Source organism: Cebus imitator, unplaced genomic scaffold (genome assembly GCF_001604975.1).
Source record: "Cebus imitator isolate Cc_AM_T3 unplaced genomic scaffold, Cebus_imitator-1.0 Scaffold66, whole genome shotgun sequence".
NCBI lineage: Eukaryota > Metazoa > Chordata > Mammalia > Primates > Cebidae > Cebus > Cebus imitator.
Window position 1 is genome coordinate 6038371 of NW_016107381.1, and position 8814 is coordinate 6047184.

The window sequence follows — 8814 nt, forward strand, 5'->3', positions numbered from 1 at the left end:
TTTTTTTTAAGAAGCATTTTCTCATTCTATCACCCAGGCTGGAGTGCAGTGGCACAATCATAGCTTGGCTTGTTTCACTTAGTGTATTTTCAAGTTTTCATCACATGGTAGCAAGTACCAGAACATCACTCTTTGATATGGCTGAATAATAATACACTGTATCTTTAATCAGCTGATGGACACTTAGGTTGTCTCCACCTTTGGATATTGTGAATAATGCTGCTATGAACATTGGTGTAAACAGTTTTCTATGAACCTGTTTGAGGCTCTCATTTTAATTAAAAGCGAGCTATTAGAATGGCCAAAAGTCAGCACACTGACAACAAATGCTGGTGAGGATTTGGAGCAACAGGAACTCTTATGCATTGTTGGTGGATGCCAAATGACGCAGCCAGTCTGGAAGACAGTTTTGGCAGTGTCTTACAAAACTAATGACATGCACAGGAGGGAGGAGGGCGGGGTCCATGGCTAGGGCTCCATCCTCAAGCCTGGACCCGCGGCCATAAACGAGAACAGGCGTTCTTGTTTCCACCCCTGTATGTTGCCTTTTCCAAGACCACTCTGGCCCACCCTGCTCTCTATCTTGTGCCCATAAAAGCCCCAAATCCTAGGCTCCACAAACAGAAGAGTGGCAGAGCAGGGCGGCAGAGGAGGGAAGAGAAGAAGCATCTGAATGTTGAAGAGGCAGCTGGATGGTTGGAGAGGAATTTGGCCAGGACAGCAGAACTCCAGGGGGTGATTATCTTCCCAGTTCATCCCCTTTCCAGCCCTTCATCCTGCTGAGAGCCACCTCCCTCACTCAATAAAACTTCCCCATCCACCATTCTTCAAGTCCATGTGACTTGATTCTGGATGCCCAGACAAGGACCCAGGTATCAAGAGGGCAGGGTGTAAAAGACTGTCACCCTGACTCTCCACTGAGCTGGTTAACACTTAGCCATCCGTGGATGGTAACTGCTAAAAGAGCATTAATTGTAACACACCTGTAAATGCTACCATGGGGCCAGAGCCCAGAGGTGCTCGCCCTGGCCCTGGCATCCACTTGCCTGCATGCTCCCTCTCCCATAAGGGGTTTTAGTGCAGCGGCTAAGTTAGTCACACCTCTGTCGTTAAGTCCAGTGAAGGAGTCCAGGGAACACTCCTGTCTCACTAACATACTGTTACCATGCAATCCAGCAACCATGCTATTTACCCAAAAGAATTAGAAACTTATATCCATACAAAACCTGCACACAGATGTTTAGAGCATCAACCAAGGTATCTTCAGTAGGTGAATGGATTTAAAACACTAGTACATCCAGACCATAGAATATTATACAGCACTAAAAAGAAATGAGGCTGGGCACAGTGGCTCACGCCGGGTACTTTGGGAGGCCAAGGGAGGAGGATTTCTTGAGCCCAGTTCGAGATGAGCCTGGGCAACATGGCAAAACCCCATCTCTACAAAAAAAGATACAAAAAATTAGCCAGGCATGGCCGTGCACACCTGCAGTTTCAGCTACTCAGGAGGCTGAACTTGGAAGGTCACTTAAGCCCAGGAGGTGGAGACTGCCGTGAGCCATGATCGTGGCACTCACTCCAACAAAAGAAAAAAAGAAAAAAGCCCAGGAAAAGACATGAAGGAAACTTAAATACATATTGCTAAGTGAAAGAAGCCAATCTGAAAAAGCAACCTATGTATGATTCCAACTATATGACAACCTGGAAAAGGCAAAACTATGGAGACAGTAAAAATATCAGAGATTTCCAGGGGTTGTGGGATGGATGGGTAAGTGGAGCACAGATGATTTTTGGGGGGCAGTGAAACTATTCTGTACGATACTGTAATGGTTCCACGCATTTGTCAAAACCCATAGAATGTACAACATCAAAAGTGAACACTAATGTAAGCTATGAACTTTAGGTGCCAATGATATTTTAAAAATTTATATTTTTTAAGACAGAGTCACCCATGCTGGAGTGCAGTGGCACAATCTTCCCCCACTGCAACCTCAGTCTCCCAGGCTCAAGCGATCCTCCCCGCTCAGCCTCCCGAGTAGCTGGGACTACAGGAGTGTGCCACCATGCCAGGCTACTTTTTGTATGTTTGTGTAGAAATGAAGTTTCATCATGTTGGCCAGGCTGGTTTTGAATTCCTGGGCTCAAGCTATCTGCTGGTCTCAGGCTCCCAAAGTGCTGGGATTACAGGTGTGAGCTAGTGAGCCTGGCCAGGTGCTAGTAATATTTAACTGTAGGTTCACCAGTTTTAACAAATACACTGTTCTGGTGTGGGATATTAACTTTGGGGAGGTTATGTGTGCTGCAGGGACAAGGTTTATAAGGGAATTCAATATACTTTCTGCTCAAATTTTGCTGAGAACCTAAAACTGTTCTAAAAATAAAGGATAAAAGGAACCGAGGGTGAAGGGGAAGTGGGAAGATGGTGGCCAAGGGGTACACAGTCTGTTATGCAACAGGCGTAGTTCTGGAGATATGCACAACTATGTGACAATAGTTGACAATACTGTATACTTGAAATTTGCTAAGAAGATAGATCTTTTGTCTGTTCTCATTAGCCAAAAAAAAAAAAAAAATAGTAACTGTGAGGTGATGCACATGTTAGTTTGATTATGGTAAATATTTCCCGATGTATATAACAAATTGTACACTTTAAATACATAGATCCACTATACCTCAATAATGTGACACGGGAAAAAAGGCCAAAAAGCTAGTTGCAGCACATGATACCTTTATGTCCAGTTTTGTAACAGAAACAAAAAAAATCAAAGTGCGAACTTAACGTTACCCGCAGTTATCTTTAGAATAGAAATTATGGATACTGTCTTCTTTAATTTTCTACATATATTCTAATTTAAATACAATTACAGATTTGTGTAATGTTTAAAAGCCAAGTTGTTGTATTTAAGGGGGAGGTGGTGAATTGTGATTCACGACTCACTCTGAAAAAGAAACAGCGCAGGCCAAGGGATTATTTTGGTCAGCTCATCAGACCTCCTAACAAAGAGTAGACTTTCCTGAGAGTCCCTAACGCCGTGGCCCCGGAGGCTTGTGGGAAGCGTAGTCCGCAGCGTCGACGGCCCACCCCTCCGAGGACCCTGGGAACGGCGCGCGCCCCTGTATCTGCGCATGTGCAGTGCTGCGAACGCGCCGGTGGCCGCCCTTCCCCCACCACCAGCCGCGAGTGGGTGACAGAGCCCCCGTCTCCGCGCGTCTTCACCAGCCCGCGCCGTGACCCGCTGTGGCACTGGGCCAGGAGTGGAGGCTGCGCCCCTTCAGGTACGAGGGGGGCTTCCAGGTAGCTCCGCGCGGCCTGGGGCCGAGGGGAAAGAGATGAGGGATGGGCTCGTGCCCGCGCAGGGTGAGAGCCCAAACTTCGGCGACTCGTAGGCGGCGGTGACCCTCAGGGCGGTGTCCGAGGTTGCCCAGCGTCCTCCTCCGAGCGGGGCCGGCGGGGCAGGCCTGGCTGAACGTGCGAGGGCGTGGACGACGGAAGGGAGGCGGCTGCGAGGCTTCGCCTTCTTCTCTTTGTCAGAAGATGCGCCTCAGACAGGCAATGAGGGGTTCGGGCCGCGCGGGAGCGAGTCCGGAAGCCCCAGCGGGCGCGCGCTCCCAGGACCAGGCCCCGGCGGGGCGGGGCGGGGCGGGGGCGGGGCCAGACACCTGGCCACGCCCCTATGCCCAGAGCCTTGCGGGTTGGAGGGAGGTCTGGGATCCTGGGCAGGTGCCGGTGGTGAAGGAGCGCCGTGATCCCTTTGTCAGGGAGTCTTTAGTGAGGTGTCTGTCCTCTTGATCCTCGCCTCCACCCCGTGACTTCCGCCGTTGTCATCTCCGTCCCAACCCTAGGAACACCAGAGGGTCAGAAGGGAGAAATGATTTCCCCGAGGTCTCACAACCCAGTGCTACTTTATGAGCAGCAGCAATTTTTTTCTTTATCTTTTGATTTTACTCGCCGGTAGATTTTGCTATGTGCACGTTTTGAATTTCTCTCGGATGGAATTTTCTGTTCTTTCCGTTTTTGGCACCCAAAAGTCTTCACTACTTTGAAATACGAAAGTTTTCCCATGATTTTGGTGCAGGCACGCTCTATTTAATTGTGTGGCTGTCAGCGAGGGACCTCATGTAAAATGGTGGTCCCATGTGATTGTAATACTATATATTTTTTTATTTTTAATTTTTATTTTTATTTTTATTTTTTGAGACGGAGTTTCACTCTTGTTACCCAGGCTGGAGTGCAATGGCGCGATCTCGGCTCACCGCAACCTCCGCCTCCTGGGTTCAGGCAATTCTCCTGCCTCAGCCTCCTGAGTAGCGGGGATTACAGGCACGCACCACCATGTCCAGCTAATTTTTTGTATTTTTAGTAGAGACGGGGTTTCACCATGTTGACCAGGATGGTCTCGATCTCTTGACCTCGTGATCCACCCGCCTCGGCCTCCCAAAGTGCTGGGATTACAGGCTTGAGCCACCGCGCCCGGCTATATTTTTTATTGTACATTTCTTTTTCTTTCTCAATTTTTTTTGGGGGGGGATAGGATCTCACTGTGTCACCCAGACTGGAGTGCAGTGGTGCGATCACAGCTTGCATCTCCAGGGCTTAAGGGATCCTCCCACCTCAGCCTCCCGAGTAGCTGGGACTGCAGGTGCCTGCCACCATGCCCTCCACCATGCCCAGCTAATTTTTTAAATTTTTGATAGAGAGGAGGTCTCACTAGGTTGCCCAAGCTGGTCTCAAGCTCCTGGGCTCAAGCAATCCTCTTGCCTTGGCCTCCAGTGTGCTGGGATTACAGGCGTGAGCCACTGTGCCCGGCCGATTGTACCTTTTCTATGTTTAAATACACAAATAGTTGCCATTGTGGTACAGCTTCCTACAGTATTCAGTACAGTAACAAGCTCCTCAGGTTTGTAGCCTAGGAGCAATAGGTGTATGGCTAGGTGTGTAGTGGTCTATACTGACATCTGTGTCGGCACACTCTGTGATGTTAACACGACGAAATTGCATAATGACACATTTCTCAGAACCTATCTCTGTCATTAAGTGATTCATGACTGTACTTGAGGATCAATTGTATTTAAAAAAAAAAGTGTTGATATTTTTAATGTGATCCGGTTAGTGGTTAGGTTAAATTAGGGGGAACTGATACCTTTATGGGTCTTCTCATACTCCTTACCATTTGTTTCAGTCCTTTTTGGTTTTTCACCCCCAGCAACATTTTATAATCGTGGTAAAATATATATATTTTTAATAATTTTGTAGTGTTTTACTGCTAATGGAGATAAAATCTCTTTGCTATTATTTTTTTCCCTTATATGTGTTGGTATTTCCCACTTATTTTGTGTATTTGGGATTTCTCCCCCACCTATTTATTCTTGACTAGTTGAGCTTGTATCTATTTTTATTATCAAAAGATTCACTCTTTGTAATGTCTAGTATTTGTAATAGTGTCTCCTGAAACTCTAGACATTGGTTACTGTGTGTCCTTTTTGTTTTCTTGGCCAGTTTGCCTAGCAGTTTCTCAACATTATTGATCTTTTCAAATAACTGGCTTTTGGTTTTATTACATTTCTCAATTACTTGCCTGTTTTCAGTTTTAGTGATTTCTGCTCCTTATTATTTCCTTCCATATGCTTGCTTTGGGTTTAATTCCCTGTTTTTTTCCTTTCTGATTTAGTAAGATGAAAGCTGAGGCAATTAATTGAAATTCTTCTTCCTCATCCTCCACCTCCTTCTTTCTCCTCCTTCCTCCTCTCTTCTTCCTTTTTTTTCTTGCTCTTTTTTTTTATTTTGGAGACAGTTTTGCTCTGTAACTCAGGCTGGAGTACAGTGGCGTGAACATGGCTTACTTTAGCACTGATCTCCTGGGCTTAATCGATCCTCCCTCCTTAGCCTCTCAAGTAGTTGGGACAAGTGCATGCCACCATGTCCAGCTGAAACCTTTCTTTTTTAAAAGAAACAGTTTATTAATGTAACTGTTCCTCTAAATACTACTTTAGCCACATCACTCAAAATTTTATGTTTTTCCTTTTTTTTTTTGAGATGGAGTCTCACTCTGTCACCAGGCTGGAGTGCAGTGCTGCAATCTCAGCTAACTGCAGCCTTCACCTCCCAGGTTCAAGCGATTCTCCTGCCTCACCCTCCCAAGTAGCTGGGATTACAGGCATGCCCCACCATGCCTAGCTAATTTTTGTATTTTTAGTAGAGACAGGGTTTCACCATGTTGGCCAGCATTGTCTCGATCTCTTGACCTCGTGTTCCCCCCACCTCGGCCTCCCAAAGTGCTGGGATTATAGGCGTGAGCCACTGAGTCCAGCTTTTTTCTTTTCTTTTCTTTTTTGAGACAGAGTCTCGCTCTGTTACCCAAGCTGGAGTACAGCGGCGCAATCTCTACTCACTGCAAACTCTACCTCCCCATTTCAAGCAATTCTCCCACCTGAGCCTCCTGAGTAACTGGGATTACAGACACCTGCCACCATGCCCGGCTAATTTTTGTATGTTCAGTGGAGATGGGGGTTTCACCCTGTTGGCCAGGCTGGTCCTGAACTCTTGACCTTGAGTGATCCACCCACCTCAGCCTTCCAAAGTTTTGGGATTACAGGCGTGAACCACCGTGCCCAACCTTTATGTTGTATTTTCATTACCATTCAATTCTAATTTTTTTTAACTTCTTTTGCAACTTCATTTTTTACCCTTTAGTTATTCAGATTGTATTGATTAATTTCCATGTCTTTGGAGATTTTCCAGATCTTTTAATATTATTGATTTATAGTTTAATTCTGATTTGGTCAGAATGCTATGTTACAAATTTCAGTTCTTTTAAATTTATTGTGGTTTGTTTTTGTATTTTTGTTTCCTTTTGTTTTAGTAGAGACAGGGTTTTGCCTTGTTGGCCAGGCTGGTCTCAAACTTTTGGTCTCAAGTGATCTGCTGGCCTTGGCCTCCAAAAGGGCTTTATGGTGGGAACCACTGTGCCATGCCTGTTATGGTTTAAGTTCGAGGATATGATGATCTGTCTGGGTAACTGTTTCATGTGTATTTGAATAAATGTTGGGCTGTTGATAGTAGACTCTTCCTTGATTGACTGAGACGGGGTCTCTCTGTTGCCCAAGCTGGAGTGCACTTGTTCAGTCACGGCTCACTGCAACCTCAAACCTTTTGCCTCAGCCTCCCTAGTAGCTAAGATTCGAGGTCTTTTGCCTCAACCTCCAGAGCAGCTAGAACTCCAGGTGTGCACCCTTATCCTTTTGTCTCAGCCTGCTGAGTAGCTAGGACTCCAGGTATGCACCGCCACACTCTGTATTTTTTGTAGAGATGAGGTTTGCCATATTGCCTAGGCTTGTCTCAAACCCCTGGGCTCAAACAGACCACCCACCTTTGCCTCTCAAAGTTCTGGGATTACAGGCATGAGCTACTGTGCCAGACCCTGTTTTTTCATTATCTTTTTTTTTTTTTTTAATTTCCTGACTCCTACAACTGATCATCCTTTTAATTTAAATGAGGCTATGTTTTTATATTTAAAACAAAATTGTTTATAGATAGCACATGGCGTCATCTTGTTTTTTTCATATAAGTTGACCTCTATCATTTAATTGGTGTGTTTATACCAATTTGTTGATATAGTTGTATCAAAATCTACCATCTTGCTGTTTTTTTGTTTTTTTTTTTCCTATTTTTCTCTCTTATCTCCATTTTCGGATATTTTCAAGGCTGGGGAAATGTGACCCTTGGAATATATTTTTAATATTGTTTCTCATCCAAGTAGCAACTTACTTTTATATTTAATATTTTTTTTTTTTTTTTTTTTTTATTTTGTTTTTTTTTTTGTTTTTTTTTTTTTTTTTTTTTTTTCCTATTTTTCTCATTTGGTCTTTGTTTCTATTTTTCTTTTTTTCTACTCTTGGCTTAGTGGGTCTTTTTTATAATTACATTTTATCTCCACAGTTGTCTTACTGTGTATTTGTAAACATTTAAAGTTTTTGGTTGTTGCCCTAAAGTTGATTGAAACTTTAAAGATTATCATACTGTTTTATGTAGGTATACTTATATCAGTACACTCCCAATTTCATCCTCCCGTCTTCTGTGTTATTGTTGTCATACATTTTACGGCATATTGACACATGCTGTAAAGCCACAAAACTGTGCTGCTATTCTTGCTTTAGATAATCTTTTACAGTGATTAAAAGCAAGAAAAAGTATTATATTTATCCTGATTTTAAGCATTCTCAAGAAATTTTCATTTATTTGTGTAGATTCAGGTTTTTGATATCATATTTCTTCTATTTAAAGAACTTCATTAAACATTTCTTCTGGTACAGGTCTACTGATAATGAATTTGCTATTTTTTTTGTTTGAAAAGGTTTTTTATTTCACTGTCATTTTTGAAAGATGTTTTTGTTGAGTACAGAATTCTGAGTTAATAGTTCTCTTGCTTTAGTTGCTTTGTTTGTTGCTCTTAAAGCACTTTAAGGATGTCACTGCTTTGTTTTCTAGCTTATATAGTTTCTCATGAGAAGGTGGCTATGATTCATTATCTTGATTTTTCTACGTATAATATGCCTTTTTTCCTCTGGCTACCTTGAAGACTTTAACTTTAGTTTTCAGTGGTTTGGATACAGTGTTTCCATGTGTGTTTTTGTTTGAATTTAGTTTTTTGTATTTTCCCTGTTCGGATAAATTGTGCTTCTTGGACCTGTGGTTTGATATTACTATTTTTGGAAAATTCTTGCCCATTATGTCTTAAAATACTTCTTTTCTCCTCTTGGAATTTGAGTTACATGTTTTTTTTTTCGTTTTTTTTTTTTTTTTTTTTTTTTTTTTTT

The 8814-nt window shown here is 43.2% G+C and overlaps 1 protein-coding gene across 2 annotated transcripts in view; it reads left to right on the forward strand.

The window, feature by feature from the left end:
- The first annotated feature begins 2990 nt into the window (after positions 1 to 2990).
- The window catches only part of ZFP1 (ZFP1 zinc finger protein), a 25534-nt gene continuing 19710 nt past the window's right edge, over positions 2991 to 8814 (forward strand). The window contains exon 1 of one of the 2 annotated variants that reach the window (XM_017530576.2): positions 2991 to 3276. The gene's annotated coding sequence lies outside the window, so the exon portion shown is untranslated. The remainder of the gene's footprint in view (positions 3277 to 8814) is intronic. The other variant, XM_017530575.2, reaches the window with a different exon arrangement.